Source organism: Lissotriton helveticus, chromosome 2_1, assembly GCF_964261635.1.
Source record: "Lissotriton helveticus chromosome 2_1, aLisHel1.1, whole genome shotgun sequence".
NCBI lineage: Eukaryota > Metazoa > Chordata > Amphibia > Caudata > Salamandridae > Lissotriton > Lissotriton helveticus.
The window spans coordinates 650,122,201-650,140,211 of NC_136059.1; positions in this window are offsets into that span (position 1 = coordinate 650,122,201).

Sequence of the window (18,011 nt, forward strand, 5' to 3'; positions counted from 1 at the left end):
AGCGTTGGATAGCGTAGGGGTTAAAATTACTATTCCCACTCCAGTGAGTGCAACAGTAGGGAAAGTGTAGGATAGCGTAGGGGTAAAAATTACTATTCCCACTCCATTGGGTGCAACAGTAGGGAAAGCGTTGGATAGCGTAGGTGTTAAAATTACTATTCCCACTCCAGTGAGTGCAACAGTAGGGAAAGCGTTGGATAGCGTAGGTGTTAAAATTACTATTCCCACTCCAGTGAGTGCAACAGTAGAGAAAGTGTTGGATAGCGTAGGGGTAAAAATTACTATTCCCACTCCAAAGAGTGCAACAGTATGGAAAGCGTTGGATAGCGTACGGGTTTAAATTACTATTCCCACTCCAAAGAGTGCAGCAGTAGGAAAAGCATTGGATAGCGTAGAGGTAAAAATTACTATTCCCACTCCAGTGGGTGCAACAGTAGGGAAAGCGTTGGATAGCGTAGGGGTAAAAATTACTATTACCACTCCAGTGGGTGCAACAGTAGGGAAAGCGTTGGATAGCGTAGGGGTAAAATTTACTATTCCCACTCCAAAGAGTGCAACAGTATGGAAAGCGTTGGATAGCGTACAGGTTTAAATTACTATTCCCACTCCAAAGAGTGCAGCAGTAGGGAAAGCATTGGATAGCGTAGAGGTAAAAATTACTATTCCCACTCCAGTGGGTGCAACAGTAGGGAAAGCGTTGGATAGCGTAGGGGTAAAAATTACTATTACCACTCCAGTGGGTGCAACAATAGGGAAAGCGTTGGATAGCGTAGGGGTAAAAATTAGTATTCCCACTCCAGTGGGTGCAACAGTAGGCAAAGCGTTGGATAGCGTAGGGTAAAAAATTAATTAAAGGTAATAACAAATTTAATATAATAATTAATCAATTAAAATTACAATTTAATTTTAAATAGCAAATCTAATTTAATTAATTACCCATAAAATGAATAATTAACAATTAATTCTACAATACCAATAAATATGTTTACATATTTATTTAACTATAAATAAATTACTTCCCACCCAATTCCCCTATAAACCCACAACCCACTAAAGAAAATAAATTAGAAAATTTACATAATTAACAATTAATCAATGTATTTAAATTATTTGCCAAATAAATTTGAATTAATTACCAAATAAAAGTTAATTAACAAATAATTAAAAATGGATAACAATAAATTAATTTACATATTTAATTAAATATTTTTAAATTACTTCCCACCCAATTCCCCTATAAACCCACAACCCGCTACAGAAAAAAAATAAAAAAAATAACATAATTAATAATTATTCAATTAATTTTAATTAATTGGCAATTACATTTTAATTAATTACCAAATAAAAATTAATTAGCAAATAATTAAAAATGGATAACAATAAATTAATTTACATATTTAATTAATTATTATTAAATTACGTCCCACCCAATTCCCCTATAAACCCACAACCCGCTACAGAAAATAAATTAGAAAAATTAACATAATTAACAATTAATCTATTAATTTAAATTAATTGCCAATTAAATTTTAATTAATTGCCAAATAAAATGTAATTAACAAATAATTAAAAATTTATAACAATAAATTTATTTACATATTTAATTAATTATTATTAAATTACTTCCCACCCTATTCCCCTACAAACAATAAATTAATTTACATATTTAATTAAATATTTTTAAATTACTTCCCACCCAATTCCCCTATAAACCCACAACCCGCTACAGAAAAAAAAATAAAAAATAACATAATTAATAATTATTCAATTAATTTTAATTAATTGGCAATTACATTTTAATTAATTACCAAATAAAAATTAATTAGCAAATAATTAAAAATGGATAACAATAAATTAATTTACATATTTAATTAATTATTATTAAATTACGTCCCACCCAATTCCCCTATAAACCCACAACCCGCTACAGAAAATAAATTAGAAAAATTAACATAATTAACAATTAATCTATTAATTTAAATTAATTGCCAATTAAATTTTAATTAATTGCCAAATAAAATGTAATTAACAAATAATTAAAAATGTATAACAATAAATTTATTTACATATTTAATTAATTATTATTAAATTACTTCCCACCCTATTCCCCTACAAACCCACAACCCGCTACAGAATTAAATAATGCAAAAATTAAAAAATACAAATTTCATTAATTATTATTATTTAGAACATAAATACACACTATTCACACATATAATAACATAAAACACACTATAATAAATTCAATATTATAAAAAATTTGATAATTTTAATAACCTATATTATATACTTTAATATTTTAACTGTCTATATTTTTAACAGTCGATATTACTTTACTTACCTTAAAAACGATATTTTGGCTGTCTATATTCTGTCCAGTCGATATTTAGTCCAGTCGATATTTAAAACTCGATGTTTTGTCCAGTTGATATTTTGAAGTCGATATTTTGACTGTGCACCAGACAAACCATTTTGGAAAGGCTGTCCGAATCAGACATGGTAATAAGCCGGTCGGGAAAATGGTCTGTAGACCTACGATTTGGCTCTGACTGACTCGGAGTTTCTAAATACCAGTCGGAACCGAGTCGGAAAGACCAAACTGTTACCTTTTATCATAATCGGTAGGTCGGAAAGGTTTCCGAGTTGGTCAGAAACATGGGTTCCGACACTGGTTAGTAATATCTGACTGTGGTTCGGAGACTTTACGACCAACATCGTAATGAGGCCCTTAATGTGTGTAGGAAAATGATCCTATAGCTGCACCCTCACAACTTGCTCCCACAATCTAAGAGTTCTCCTGGGGGCATATGCTTAACATCTCATTCTCTAATGTGCAGTTATCTTCTACTAGAGCACATCTTGAGATTGAATTTACCCTGGCTTTTCCAAGCAACAAGTGTATTGTCTTCAGAATAGAAGAGATATGAGCATTGTTTACTACTCCAATGAACACCTAAGCAACGTGGTTATGTGATCTCTATAGGCAGTGTCTTGGTTTTTCTAAAAACAAAGATATTTGCACTAATACAAATGGGACCTGTCGATAGCCTGGGCTATAAAGGACCTCTCCTTTTTCCAAGGATGGGGAAAGAATTTTAACATAAAATCCTCTTTTTATGGACACTAACTAACCAAAGTTTCACAGTGAGATGTTGGCCAAAGCAAAAGTACAGGAGTTTGCCTTAGTAGAAACCTGAATCCTATGTTTGCCAACATTCAGATAATAGCAGGTAGTTCTCAATTTAGTTGCTTCACTGTAAGATCCAGCTAACATCAGCTCTGCTTTTCCGAACATTCCAGAATTACAGAAAAGCTTATTGATTTGCATCTAGTGCAGTATTACCCCAAATACATCCTTTAATACCTGAATATTCTTCCATATGCTACCACTAAATTGGATCATTATTTGAGTAGCAACAGCATGTGTATGAAATCTCACCTCTCTAAACTGCAGTTAGTCATGGAGGGGGCTTATTAAATAACTACAGGACCAACAGTCTTTTGCATTTCATCTGAAATACATTCTTAGTTAAGAAGAATCTGAACCAATCCATGCATTGACTGTAGATACCTGCAAACTACCGTAAAGGGTCTAAAACATGGCAGGATGCACAGCATCCATGAAGGTGAACAGCTGTATTGCATCAATAGTATGCCTTTTTACAGTTTCTCTAAAGTCAAGGTAAGCTACAAGGGATTTACTTCAAACAATAAGTCTTAATTAGGAGTCGTACAAACGTATCCAACTCTACTGTATCCTAAGGATATCACACTTGAAAATTCACTAGAGTCAATCAAAAAGACCAAGGAAGGAAAAGGACGCACGAAAAAGATTGATTATATTCAAAGTACGTTTGTATTTAGTAAGAAAAGCAACCAATGTAAGTCTTGGGGGGGTATACAAAGAAAAATAGATTCAAGCAAAAATGGTCGTGAACAGAGATATATGCAACATCTACTCATCGGTTCACAACTGGACATCAACTCCTAGTTATTTAACAGACAACCAAATTAATCAATAAACAATGGTCGTATGTTGGTGACAATGCAACGCTCCTGGAGATGATGGGAGTGTCGACGTTTCGGTCTAATGTGCAGTCGTCATGTAGACCATCATCAGGACAGAACAATTTGTTGCTGGAGAAAAACCCCTGAAATAACAAATGTGTTATTCCATGACCCTGCATGCCGACGGAATAGACTGCAAACACATCGCTGCAACTCGACTGATGCGAGTTACCAGAGCTATATCGAATTGTCAACTGCCAGTGGGTTCAGTACCCTGCATCATTTAGCGGCTATATATCTTACCGCAGATTTTCATCCATTTGTTGGTCCCTTTTCTACATTTCTTTATCGATATTCGAAGCAAGCCTCTTCAGAAATTTCAGGGGTTTTTATCCAGCAACAAATTGTTCTGTCCTGATGATGGTCTACATGACGACCGGAGATTAGACCAAAACGTCGACACTCCCATCATCTCCAGGAGCGTTGCATTGTCACGAACATACGACCATTGTTTATTGATTAATTTGGTTGTCTGTTAAATAACTAGGAGTTGATGTCCAGTTGTGAACCGATGAGTAGATGTTACATATATCTCTGTTCAAGACCATTTTTGCTTGAATCAATTTTTCTTTGTATACCCCCCAAGACTTGCATTGGTGTCTTTTCTTACTAAATACAAATGTACTTTGAATATAATCAATCTTTTTCGTGTGTCCTTTTCCTTCCTTGGTCTTTTTGATTGACTCTAGTGAATTTTCAAGTGTGATATCCTTAGGATACAGTAGAGTTGGATTCGTTTGTACTACTCCTAATTGAGACTTATTGTTTGAAGTAAATCCCTTGTAGCTTACCTTGACTTTAGATATCCTGTGCCCAAGCCTACAAGGGTCTATTGGGTTTCCCCTGCCTTTATCACTTTTTACAGTTTCAGCATTTGCAGTTGTTCGCTTGCATTCAGCCGTACAGTTTCTGTAGCCTAGCCTTGTTTGATTTCTAATTTCATGTTTGTCAGTGAAGGCAATCTTTTCCAAATACAGCGTAATCTATATGATGACAGCCTCGGCTATTGGATGATTGGGCTACTTGGGTTGCTAGTTCATGTGGAACCTTTGGTGATCTATTTAGAAAAGTAAGCCTACCTCACACAAGCTAGTGCTATCTGCACCAGAAAATATGTATTGATTATGTTTGCAATAATTTTGGGCAGTGTGGAGGGGAGTATTGAAGCATTGACCTTTGATAGGGTCAAACACATTCAGTGTGCAATTTTCACATTTTTAAGAATGGCTTCCACGGTGACTGACTGGACTGGCCTTCAGTATCAGGTTTGTTTGAAAGCCATGAAATATCCGTCTGGCCTTTAGGTAGTCACTTGCTGCACCATATACGGGTGACACCTCTGTCCTCTTCAATATACTTTCTGATATTACAAATTTTAACATGGAAATGGTTCAGAAATGGTCACTGGAAGTCAATCTGAAAAAAAAGAATATTAAATAGTTCAATTCAATTTAAAATTTGAGAGGAATGATAGCCTGTTGGTAAATTGTTTGCTTCCTCTCCACATTGATGTAATAGGATCTGTTAGCTGTTTTAATGATATGCCACTCCTTCTGTCTATACATGCTACTTCCTTATCACAGTGCAACATTGTTCACTCTGCTGTGGCTGCTCAGGGATTAGCTTTAAGCCTCTGGCTTGTCCCTGTCTACCATCTCTTTGATGGTCTAGCTTACTTCCTAAATAGACTTTCTTTGAGTAGAGGGAGTTCATCATTGGAAGCCATGCTCAGGTGAATATGTAACTTACTCAACTCTTCCACTGAGCTCAGATCTGTGAATGACTATCCTTCAATAGTAATAGCACTGATGACCAGCTTTCAGGTTTCCTGTTTGCATAGTGATGGCAAAGTGAACATCAATCGTGTTTGCTATAAAAGCATGATCAGATCATATTACTGGACACACCCTGACCTTGTTCTCATTGATGCTACCTGGCATGAACACCTACTGGGGTGATGTAAGGAAATGGCTCTTTTTGCAAGATCGCCCCCAAGGTTGTGGACTAGTGCTGCTGGTTTTTTAGCTCTGTAAATGCACTGAACCCTGCTAAAATGGCCTCCCTCAGTGCCAGTGCTCTGCCCCTTTAAAAGGTATTTGTTTAAGTGTCTCATCCACATTTGGCACAAGTATTTATAGGTCCCTAGTATATGGTACCAGGGGTTTCCAGGGTCAGTAAGTTAAATTGCATCTCATGGATTGCAGCACTTATTGTGCAACCATGAGTGTTACAAAGCAAAGCATAACTTCCAGCCTGCTCTTACTGACTGGCAGAGCAGTTTTAAACTGCAAACTTGACTTTGCCGTTCAAGGTTTACCTGGATTTCGAGGGGCATCGACCCCTGAGGCAAAAGTCACCCCACTGTGTTCATTGATTGAGGGGTGGCATCAGGAAGACCCCTGACCCCGGCTCAGCATTCTCAGCATCTTCAACTTCCTGTACCCCATACATCAGTACCACTTCAATTAATCTTATGGCAGTTTGCCCATAGAGCCTGGAACTGGACTGGAGACTGCTTTCCTTGTGAGTTAATATTTCTGTTGGCCCTTATTGGTCCCTGTGACGCTTACCTGATGAAGTTGGTCTCCACAACAGTGCCCTTATTGCCATTTTAAGTTACATGTTTCTGGTGCCTCTAAAACGCAAATCTCAAAATGATCTATTCTAAGTGAAAAGTTGTGCTTTATTGCTTCTTTAAAAATGCATATGTCCGTAACTCTTCAGTGGATTTGTTTTGTTTAATGATAAAAATACAACCCATTTTTATAAATTGGTTCTCTGAGTTTCAGTTGCCCCATATCATGATAGATGTGAGCTAAGGGGTGAACCCAAGTAAGTCATTGTTCTGGACAATTGATTTACACACTCACTGCAGCAATTGGGGATATGTAACTTGCTCTCTGGTTTTGCTATCATGAATGATACTTTTTAACTATGCCACCTCAAAAGTACATATGCAGCACCTATAGTAGGAAGGATTCATGTTTCAGTATGCCGAGCCTGCTTACATGGTTCCCCAAGTCCATTGGAGTCCAAGTTTGGCTAGACGCTGAACTACAGGTACACATATGGATCCTAGAACAATTGGCTGTTTGAGTGGCATGAATGTCTAACATGCCTTCAATCATTTAGACTGTACCAATCTTGGTAGGGTGGAGGAACGTATTCTGCAGGCATGGGCATGGAATGATGTGAACGCTCAATAGGAGGACAAATAAATTAGAAAAGCTGTTTACTGTGCATATGTCAACATTAGCTGTGTTGTTGGCAATTGGTATTATTTTCCCGGATATGTGTAATACTCCAACCACACCTGTGTCCTTCTCAAATTTGGACTTGGCCAAACATACTGTCTCAGGAAAATCACAGCCTATTCCATACAACATTTCTGTCACATCAGTAATATGGTGTCACTTTCTGTACATAGTATGGGTGAGAGACATTTGAACTAATGACCATCAGTTAGATTTGGGGCAGGCCATGGTCTGTGTGCCATAAGCATCCATACCATAATTGGCACAACAGAATCAGAGCCATTTATCATGTGAGCCTGCATACATTGGAAATGAATTCATATTGCAATTTGGCACTGTCACTTGCATATGCAATTTTACCCTACTTCTGTTGTGAATCTACATGTAAGGTAAAGCTTGTTTCCACTGATTGATGATACCCCTTACAAACCTCACTGCAGCCAATTTATGAGAGCTCATACAGTGCTTACAGAGCACCAAACAATTAGGTGACTTGGGATCTATAAAGCTTGCTATCTCACCACAGGTGTATGGGTCAGGTCCACCTACAAGACAAAAGATGATACATTGCCCGGTAAATGCTGAACATGTACACTGTGTACATATGAAGCACAGTACATTGACTTCGCAAATGCCAGGTATTATCTGCACTCTGGGCCCGATACACAGAACTAACTTCAGACAAAATCCTAAACTTACTACTTTTGGTATTCACAGCAGTTAGGATTTTGTCTTAAATTTGTCTTAAGACAGACTTAAGACAGACTTAAGACAAAATCCTAACTTAAGTCTGTCTTAAGTCTGTTTTAAGACAAACTTAAGACAGAATCCTAACTTCCGTGAATACCAAAAGTAGTAAGTTTAGGATTTTGTCTTAAGTTAGTTCTGTGAATCGGGCCCATTGATCTTGCAGCATTAGGCAAAGTTGGAATGCCTTAAAGATGAACATTTGCAAGCCATGATGCAGTATATTCAAATAATACCAGGCACATCATGTATCAGGTGCACAGAGTGCACACAAGGTACAAGATCAGCATTGCTTGCAACAGGGTGCAAGGATTCCTGACTTTGGTGGCTATGTGAACATCCATTTTGACTCACCACACTCTGCATATATGATAATTCTGGACCCTTCTCAAGTCAATATATGTTGTATATATGTATATTATAACTATTATAACATATTTAATGCATCTTTTTACTTCCCTGATGAAAAGAGCTGTGCAGTGTAATTCATGGAGTTACTCAATAATAAAACTAAAAGCTTCAGTTCTATTGGATCCTCTTTAAACCCACCCAAATTTTGAGAAAAGCACACCCATAACACCCAAAAAAGTCACTTGGATCAAGTGAAACTGTTTTGTTATATCTTCAGGACAGAATAAAGCCACTGCCAAATACGCTGAATGTAAGCTGTGTGGGAAACAGCTTTCAAGAGGTGTCCTCGATGTGGAAGCACATCAAGAGCAAACAGGAGCATGCATATTTAAGAAAACTGAAGGAGAAAGCAATATCTTCTACTGATGCAGGAACAACATCATCTATCCCCAACCAACCTTTTGCAACTTGCTCAGAGTTTCATTAAATGGGTGTGTGCTTTTCTAAATGCTTACAATTTGCTTTGAAAGAAAATGGTGACTTTATCTCCATATCAGAGAAGGTGAAGGAACACCTTTGTTAATTCGTTTTTGATTGTTTTGTTTCGTTGAAAAAGCACAGGGGAATGTGCTAAAGTTATACTTGTTAAAGGCACTGGAAGTTCCTCAAGTGACGGAGAAGCAGAAAGATGTACCGTCAGCCAGCCATATCTGAAAATTAAAACTTCATCAACCAGCATTGAAGTTTAAATAGTGGATGTTGCAAGACGTCATTAGAAAATACAGGGACATTATTTTCATGTTGAAGATACAGAAGAGTCTCTTTTGTTAATTGTTCCCCTTTTCTCTTACTATAGAGGTAAACATATAATTAGGTACCTACATTACTGTAATAAATCATTCCTTGTATCTGTGATAAAAGAGAGAAAACAAGGAAAAGTTAATGTTATACGGTATGGATTTACATAGTAATGTTGAAGTTTCTGCAAATTTAATAGATTTGTTAATAAACAAACATTACAGAGCAGCAAATCTCTAAAGCAATTAAACATGTATCTGTAACATTCATTTTAATTTTTTCACTGTTACTCAGGTTTCATACCAATACATCTTAAGTAATATACTGTATGAAGTTTCATCGTTGAACAGCGGGGAAAAAACAATCACATTGATTGTAGAAAAAAACAGACTTATACAGTATAACACTGTAAATATATCATACTATGCATGCATGTACTACAAACTGTAAACATTCATTTAACTTGTATCTACTCAAATGTGCTAGAAAAACATATTCCTTAAAAACCGCAGTATGATATTCAAGTACTTTATTTATGAAAATAGATGTAACATATATCCATGTTTATCAGCTTGCTTTGAATACGTTACTCTTACTAGGCTGAATGATGTCTTGAAGACTAATAATCCATACAATGCAAACACGCTAAACCACTTTTAAAGAGAAATCCTTCTTAGAATGTTGGCTGCAAAAAAAAGGTATGAATTTGGAAAAGGCAGTTTATGCTTACATTTCTGGTTTCTGACATTGCATTCCATCCATCTACTTAGAATTTTTGCGTGCGAGCGCTCCAAGTAACGGGCGCGGTCATGACGAGCTCAGCTTGTCATGAGCACCGTAGCGCCGTAGCTCATGACGAGCTGACCTCGTCATGAGCGCTGAAGAGGTTAACACTTTATGTTGTGTACTTGCAAGGCCTAAACTTACCCAAACAATTCCTCTTGACTTAGAGTATAAACTTGCAGAGCTTAACCTGTTCAAGCATTCAAAAGAACCAATCAACATTTTTAAACTTAAGCTGTACAACTTTTTTGTTAGACTCTTTCCTACACTAATCTCTTGCCACATCTATTTCATCATAGCCTTCTCCAAATTTGTAATGTTTGAAGTGTCATATCGAGCAACAGTAAGTTGCCTGCAATAAATTGTATGTCCATATTTGCAATCCACATTTTCAGAATAACTGCGTTGTAACAATTGATGTATTTCCACACCTCTGTTCTTTTCAGATTGTATGTGTTTTTAGGTGACTTCCGTATTACTAAATGTCTCACTGCAGACAAAAAGCTGTTTACTCTTCCTTGTGAAATAACAGGTTGTGGGAATCCAAAACGACATCTTGTGTCAAATTTTCCTTTAGATCTGTATCTTCTACGGATGTATTTTCCAAATCTATATGTTTAAAAGTGCAGAACTTGTTGTCTCAGGCCTTTGTGAGTTGTGTGTTTTGGGATGGTGCACATCACATACTGTTTTATCAAAAGAGAGGGCACACTCATCACTCTCTGTTCCAAATTTTGGAGCATCTTTTATCCATAACAGCATGTGAATATGAGGAGCACCTTCAGTTACTTCACCAAGAGAAGGATTGCTTTTGTTGCAGACGAAAGACAGCATGGCTTGGAATCTGTGGTTAAAATATCTACACACATTAGGAGGATCTAAAGAGCAAAGTTGCTCTCCTGTCTTTACATTAATGTCCTCAATATTTGAATTTGCCTCTCTCAAAAATTCAAGCAGATTATCCCACGCATATTCAGCACAACTAAGCGCACCAAACCAACTTGGTGCTCCTAGGTTTCTCAACATGCATTTGAGTTCTCCATGACGATGATGCCAATACTTATTTGTTTCCCGTTGGCATGCCATTACATTCCTTAAGTTATATTCCAATTTTTCATCTTTTCCTTGAACTTTAGCAACAAATTCCCCTGCAGACAAATTTTGAAGATTTTCTCATGTCTTCAATAGGAAAGTCCACACAAGTCACTCTCAAACAAAAGATGAAATATGTATGGAATGCACTGACAAAATCTTGGATCCTCTGAGTATAATTGTGTTGAGTGGTATTCAGCTGCTGGTATCTGTACAGTAATCAACAAAACAAAATACCAGTACTGCACGGTAATTTCTTAAATTCGGCAAGACAATGAATGGAACATTTATCCTGTGGAGACCACTATTTCAGTTCTGAATGAATCTTCAAAGATTAGGTTTTGGTGTTTTCACTTATAGAATTTTTTAAGAAATTGTGACAATTGCAAATTGAGTTGTGAAATAAAATAAATTTGTTTTGAAGATTCATTCAGGATTGAAATACTGGTCTCCACGGGATAAATGTTTCATTCATTGTCTTGCCAAATCTAAGAAATTACCGTGCAGTACTGGCATTTTCAATCAATCAATCAATCACGGCATTTATATAGCGCGCTACTCACCCGGGAGGGTCTCAAGGCGCTGGGGGAGAGGGGTGTGTCACTGCTCGAACAGCCAGGTCTTGAGTTGCTTCCTGAAGGAGAGATGGTCTTGGGTACGTCGAAGGTGAATGGGGAGGGAGTTCCAAGTCTTGGCTGCCAGGTAGGAGAAGGATCTTCCTCCGGCGGTGGCTCTGCGGATGCGTGGTACGGTGGCGAGGGCGTGGCTGGTCGATCGTAGCTGGCGGGTGGGCGTGTAGAAGGTCATGCGGTCGTTGAGGTACTTGGGGCCCAGGTCGTGTAGAGCCTTGTATGCGTGGGTGAGGAGTCTGAACGTGATTCTCTTGCTGACGGGGAGCCAGTGCAGTTCTCTCAGGTGTCCGGTGATGTGGCTGTGTCGGGGGATGTCCAGGATGAGTCGTGCGGAGGCGTTTTGGATGCGTTGGAGTCTTCTCTGGAGTTTGGCTGTGGTTCCGGCGTAGAGGGAGTTCCCGTAGTCCAGTCGGCTGGTGACGAGTGCCTGGGTGACGGTCTTCCTGGTTTCAGTGGGGATCCATCTGAAGATCTTGCGGAGCATGCGCAGGGTGGTGAAGCACGAGGAAGAAACGGCGTTGACTTGTCTGCTCATTGACAGGGAGGAGTCCAGGATGAAGCCCAGGTTGCGTGCGTGGTCCGTTGGTTTGGGGGCGGTGCCCAGGGCCGGGGGCCACCAGGAGTCGTCCCAGGCGGAGGGTGATGATCCCAGGATGAGGACTTCCGTCTTGTCTGAGTTCAGTTTAAGGCGGCTGTTCCTCATCCAGTCGGCGACATCTTTCATCCCTTCGTGTAGGTTGGCTCTGGCGGTGGTGGGATCGTTGGTGAGGGAGAGGATCAGTTGGGTGTCGTCGGCATAGGAGATGATGTTGAGGTGGTGTTGGCGTGCGATGGCTGCGAGGGGGCTCATGTAGACGTTGAAGAGGGTCGGGCTGAGAGAAGATCCTTGTGGTACGCCGCAGATGACTTCGGTGGCCTCGGATCTGAACGGAGGAAGGCGGACTCTCTGGGTTCTTCCGGTGAGGAACGAGATGATCCACTCCAGTGCTTTCTCTCGGATTCCGAAGTTGCTGAGGCGCTTCACTAGGGTGCGGTGGCAGACCGTGTCGAACGCCGCGGAGAGGTCCAGGAGGATGAGGGCCGCTGTTTCCCCGGTGTCGATCAGGGTTCTGATGTCGTCGGTGGCTGCGATCAGGGCGGTCTCGGTGCTGTGGTTGGCCCGAAATCCGGACTGCGAGTGGTCGAGGGATCTGTTCTTCTCGAGGAAGGCGGCAAGCTGTTTGTTGACGGTCTTCTCGATGACTTTGGCCGGAAAACGAAGGAGCGAGATGGGACGGTAGTTCTTGAGGTCGGTGGGGTCCGCCGTTGGTTTCTTCAGAAGGGCGGTCAGTTCGGCGTGCTTCCAGCTCTCCGGGAAGGTGGCGGTGCGGAAGGAGGAGTTGATGATGTCTCAGAGATGGGGTGCGATGGTGGCAGCGGCTTTATTGAAGACGTGGTGTGGGCACGGGTCGGTAGGTGATCCTGAGTGGATGGAGTTCATCATGCGGGTGGTGTCTTCGGTGCTGATCGGGGTCCAGTTGCAGAGGGTGGTGGTGGCGGGCGTTGGTTCAGTGGTAGGGTGCGTGGTCTGTGAGTCGAAGCTGTTGTGTATGTCGGCGATCTTGCGGTGGAAGAACGAGGCGAGGGAGTCGCAGAGATCTTGCGTAGGAGTGATGTCGTTGGTTCCGGCGCTGGGGTTGGAGAACTCTTTGACGATGCTGAAGAGTTCCTTACTGTCGTGGGCATTGTTGTCCAGTCGTTCTTTGAGTGCCGTCTTCTTGGTGTCGTGGATCAGTTGATGGTGTTTGCGGGTGGCGTGCTTGAGGGCGGTGCAGTTGTTTGTGGTGTGGTCAAGCCGCCAGGCTTTCTCGAGGATGCGGCAGTTCTTCTTGGATTCCTTGAGTTCGTTGGTGAACCAGGGGGTTTTCTTGCTGCCGGGTCTGCTGGGAGGGTTCTTTAGTGGTGCGAGGTTGTCGGCGCAGGCGGTCAGCCACTTGGTGAGGTTGCTGGCTGCTACGTTGGGGTCCGTTGTGCTGGTGGGAGTGTTCTGGCTGAGGGAGGCGGTGAGCTGCTCGGCGGTGATCTTGCTCCAGCTGCGGCGGGGGACCCATTGCGGGTGGTGGTGGGTCGTAGTTCTACTGGAGTTGAAGTGGACGCAGCTGTGATCTGTCCAGTGGAGTCCGGTGGCGTGGCTTGAGGAGACGTGCTTGCTGGATGAGAAGACGGGGTCAAGCGTGTGTCCGGCGTAGTGGGTGGGGGTGTCCACCAGTTGCTTGAGTCCGAGGTTGGCGAGGTTGTCTAGCAGGGCGGTGGTGTTTCTGTCGTTGTTGTTCTCCAGGTGGAAGTTGAGGTCCCCTAGGAGGATGTAGTCGGCGGAGGGAAGGGCGTGCGGGCTGATGAAGTCTGCGATGTCTTCGCTGAACTGCGTGCGCGGTCCTGGTGGTCTGTAGATGAGGGTGCCTCGGAGGGTGGTCTTGGGGTTGGTGTGTATCTGGAAGTGCAGGTGCTCGGCGGAGGAGAAGGTTTTGTCGGAGTTGGTCGAGATGCGGATGGTGTTCTTGTGTACGATGGCGATGCCTCCTCCCGTCTGGTTGACGCAGTCCTTCTGGGTGATCTTGTATCCGTCCGGGATGGCCGTGGCGATGTCGGGTGCAGAGGAGGCGTTCATCCAGGTTTCGGTGAGGAAGGCGATGTCCGGTGCAGTTGCGTCGAGCAGGTCCCAGAGTTCCACGGCGTGCCTGTGGACGGAGCGGGTGTTCAGCAGGATGCACTTCAGGTGGTTGCTGTTAGTGTTGGTGTCGGCGGGGGCGGTGCAGGTCCGGTAGCAGGTGAAGCGGCAGGCTTTGCAGGCGAAGGGTCCGTTGGTGCGTCTCGGGGTGGCTCGGTAGCAGGCAGGGTTCCGGCCGGCATTGAGTGCGTTGAGGGTGGCGGTGTCATAGGTATGTCGTGAAGTCTTGCATCGGCGGTGGGGACCAGGGGACCTGGCGCTGGGCGCGGTCCACGCGCGGACGGGCGCAGACGGGCTTACCTTTGGCGCGCACAATCGGCGCACCCGCTGCGCATCACCGCTGCGCGTGCGCACGGTCGCCATTTATGGCGAAGTGCGAGGGAGGGGGGAGCAGCTGGGAGGCGGGAGTGGGGAGGGCACAGAAGGAAAGGGGGCGTGTCCGCACTCACGGCGGCAGGAAGCGGGGAGCGGGGCGGGTGGGCGCAGGGGGCACTGCAGGGGAAAACTGCACAGGGGGGACAGAAAACACAGGCAAAAGGTACAAAAAAGGTTCAAAATTACAATTAAACTACAAAACAGAACAGTACATGCAGGAGACAACAACGAGCGACGGCGGGGGGCGTGGTCATTTTGTTATGTTGATTATCATAGTGGCGCGGCCTTGCTGTGCTTTAGCCAAACCCTTGTTGTTCCTTCGGTATCTGTACATGGCGTGCTTCATAGTGTCCATCTACTGTTGTAGGAAATAGTGTGGAAAACAACAAGCCTTTAAGCTTTTTTCCCACACACTCAAGGGACTTCCGTTTTCTTGATTCATTAGAAACAATTCAATAGCATCACCAATGACTTCTTTAGAATGCAGAGGGTGGATGCTATAGTGTTCATAAATTTCTTCGGACCTAGATCTATTTGCTTTTTCAATCTGTCTGCATGATGGTAAGGTATTATCCGCTATGCAAATTTCATTTTCAGCAAACATCGATATTTCTATAGTAAATATTATTTTGAACAATGTATTATGTAACTTTTTTTACTTTATTAACATCTTCTAACTCTTGCCGGCCTTTTCTATTCTTGGTTGGTACCCTATTTACTATTTACTAAAATGATAAGTGGTTCTTCTATCTCCCGGTCTGCTTCTACAGTTCCAATATTCTTTTTAAAATCTCAAGGTAAATACACAACTCTTTCTTTTAGTCCTCTCTGGAGCTCAGTTGGAGGTAATGTATCTGTCTCTGGGTCCATTTGAACTATTGCTTGGAAAGTATATATGCGTTGTACTGTGGTAAATAAATAAATAATACCCTATTTTTGAATGAATAAATGAATAACAGATAGCTCAATAAATAAGAGTCAAGATTCGAGGTAGTAGGAGTTTTTTTTGCAGGTTTAATACAGCAAATACAGGAATAGGATGGCAAGGCCCAGCAGCGCTGCTGGTGTCAGGATCGGGACAAGGGAATAACTTTTTAATAACAGTGCATGAGCATATATACATAACGCAAATACATAGCATTACATTGCAATAGGCGTAGCAGTGGGTGGAGCAAAAGGCGTGACGCGTAGCAGTCGCGAAAGATAAGGGTGAAAAGAGGTGTAACAGGGCGTATACATAGACATGTGATGCAAACGTAACAGAATATGTCATGAATGGGGCGGAAACCATGGAGGGGGCTACCTGAGGAGCCGGGACCTCTAACCTGGTGGTGCGCGCAAGCTGGCAATGACGTATCACTAGGAGAAGCTGGGGGCTATGAACTCTGTGCTAGGAGCAGAGACTGAAGTCTGGAGAGTTAGGGCGACATGTACCTAAGCAGTATCTAGTATCTGATGTTTAGAGAACATGTTGATATAAACTAGAAGTCAGGAGGGGAAAGGCTAACTTGATTCTAAGACTGGACCATGCATTATTCTACATGTAGTGCGTGATGAAGAATATTAAATGACCATTAAATGCAGTATTTCTCTAACGTGGAGACGTGAAGGCTAGACAATGACGGAAACTATCGATGCGATTCAGTAGCTTTAGGAATGCAGAGAAGGAGGACTGAACTGATAACTGGAATCATAACATATTCTTGGCAGACTCAGAGGCAGAGCCAGGGTGAGCCGGGCACTGCGAGGCAGGAAGTAAGTGAAGGGTCGAGGATACAGGTGGGGGCTGTATCGCTCCTCAGCGAGGCTTCAGGAGACAGGAGCTGACTCTGGTGTCCAGGCCCTTTTGAAGGCCTAGAAACGGGGACTTTTAAATAGAATAACGTGCACACTGAGAAACGTGGCAACGTAGCTTTACATAGGTCTGATATTCGTAGTATTCACGAGAACTGGAAACTGGCATACTAGAGGTGGACACAACTATAATTGCGTCTTGAATCGAACATAGGGAATACATATGCATATTTAATCATGCACACATAACATATGATGGATGACACGTAGGGACACAGAACATGGCAAAATTTACTTTTCCACATTCCCTCCTTGTCACTACGTTTCCATCAGGAAACATCAATATTCATGATACCATCTATCATTTCATACAGTATCATTTGCTCGTCTCGAATTATCCTGGAACGGGATTTAGAACGAGGCTTGGGACTAGGAATACAAGAGGTAGCACAAATGCCGCAAATCGCAGGGCCACATTGTATACAGAGGCAGCAGCTGAATATGATCGCTACTGCAATACCTAGAAAGGACAAGACTTTCCATCCCCAGGCGGAAATTATATTCCAGAACCAACCGGACCATGTCCAGGTGCCTGGATCTTGGTGTAACAGATGGGCAATTTTATGGAGTCTGGTTATAGCTGAATAAACAGACGGTGCGTTATTTGGAATGAAAATGCAGCAACTAGATCCGATGACTCTACAGGCCCCGCCCCTATCGGCCAGTATGACGTCAAGGACGAGACGATTCTGTAAAACGACAAATCTCATAGCAGATTGCTCTTCAGTTAAGTTACCTAGAGCAGAGGCAGTCTCATTTACTACAACTTCGAGGGTTCTGGTTAACCTACGGATTAGCTTACTATTCTGGATAGGTCCTATAAAGAAAAAGAAACCTCTGTTGAAATCTGTATACTGTTCTAGAGCAGTTTCAGTATAATCGACAATTTGGGACTCCCTTCTATGTCTAATGTGTACTAGATGTGTGTTTCTATGATAATCAGGTGGGGCTAGGAAAACTGGTGGCAGTAGGAAGGCAATGTAACAGGTTCCCTCCCAATCGAGGGGCAGGCGAACATATGCAGTTTGACCACAAATAAAATAGGAATGACGTGAAGCTTTGAAAATGGATTTCCCACTGTCACTATACTTGACAATAGTAGTACAATCACTATGTCCTACGTGTACAGAACCATTATTTCGGACACATAATTCGCCTTTAACTGGTAATACTGAAATAGCAGGTAAGTCTGGAGTAGTATCAGACTGAACATTCAGGACCATGAAATTCGAAGAATAGTTACCTAAATTATACACTTCATTTTCTAGATCTAACCCGGTTCTGTGGGGAAGACCTTGCTTGTCTGGAAAACATGTACTGTTAAGAAAAGACATATCTGTTGAGGATGAC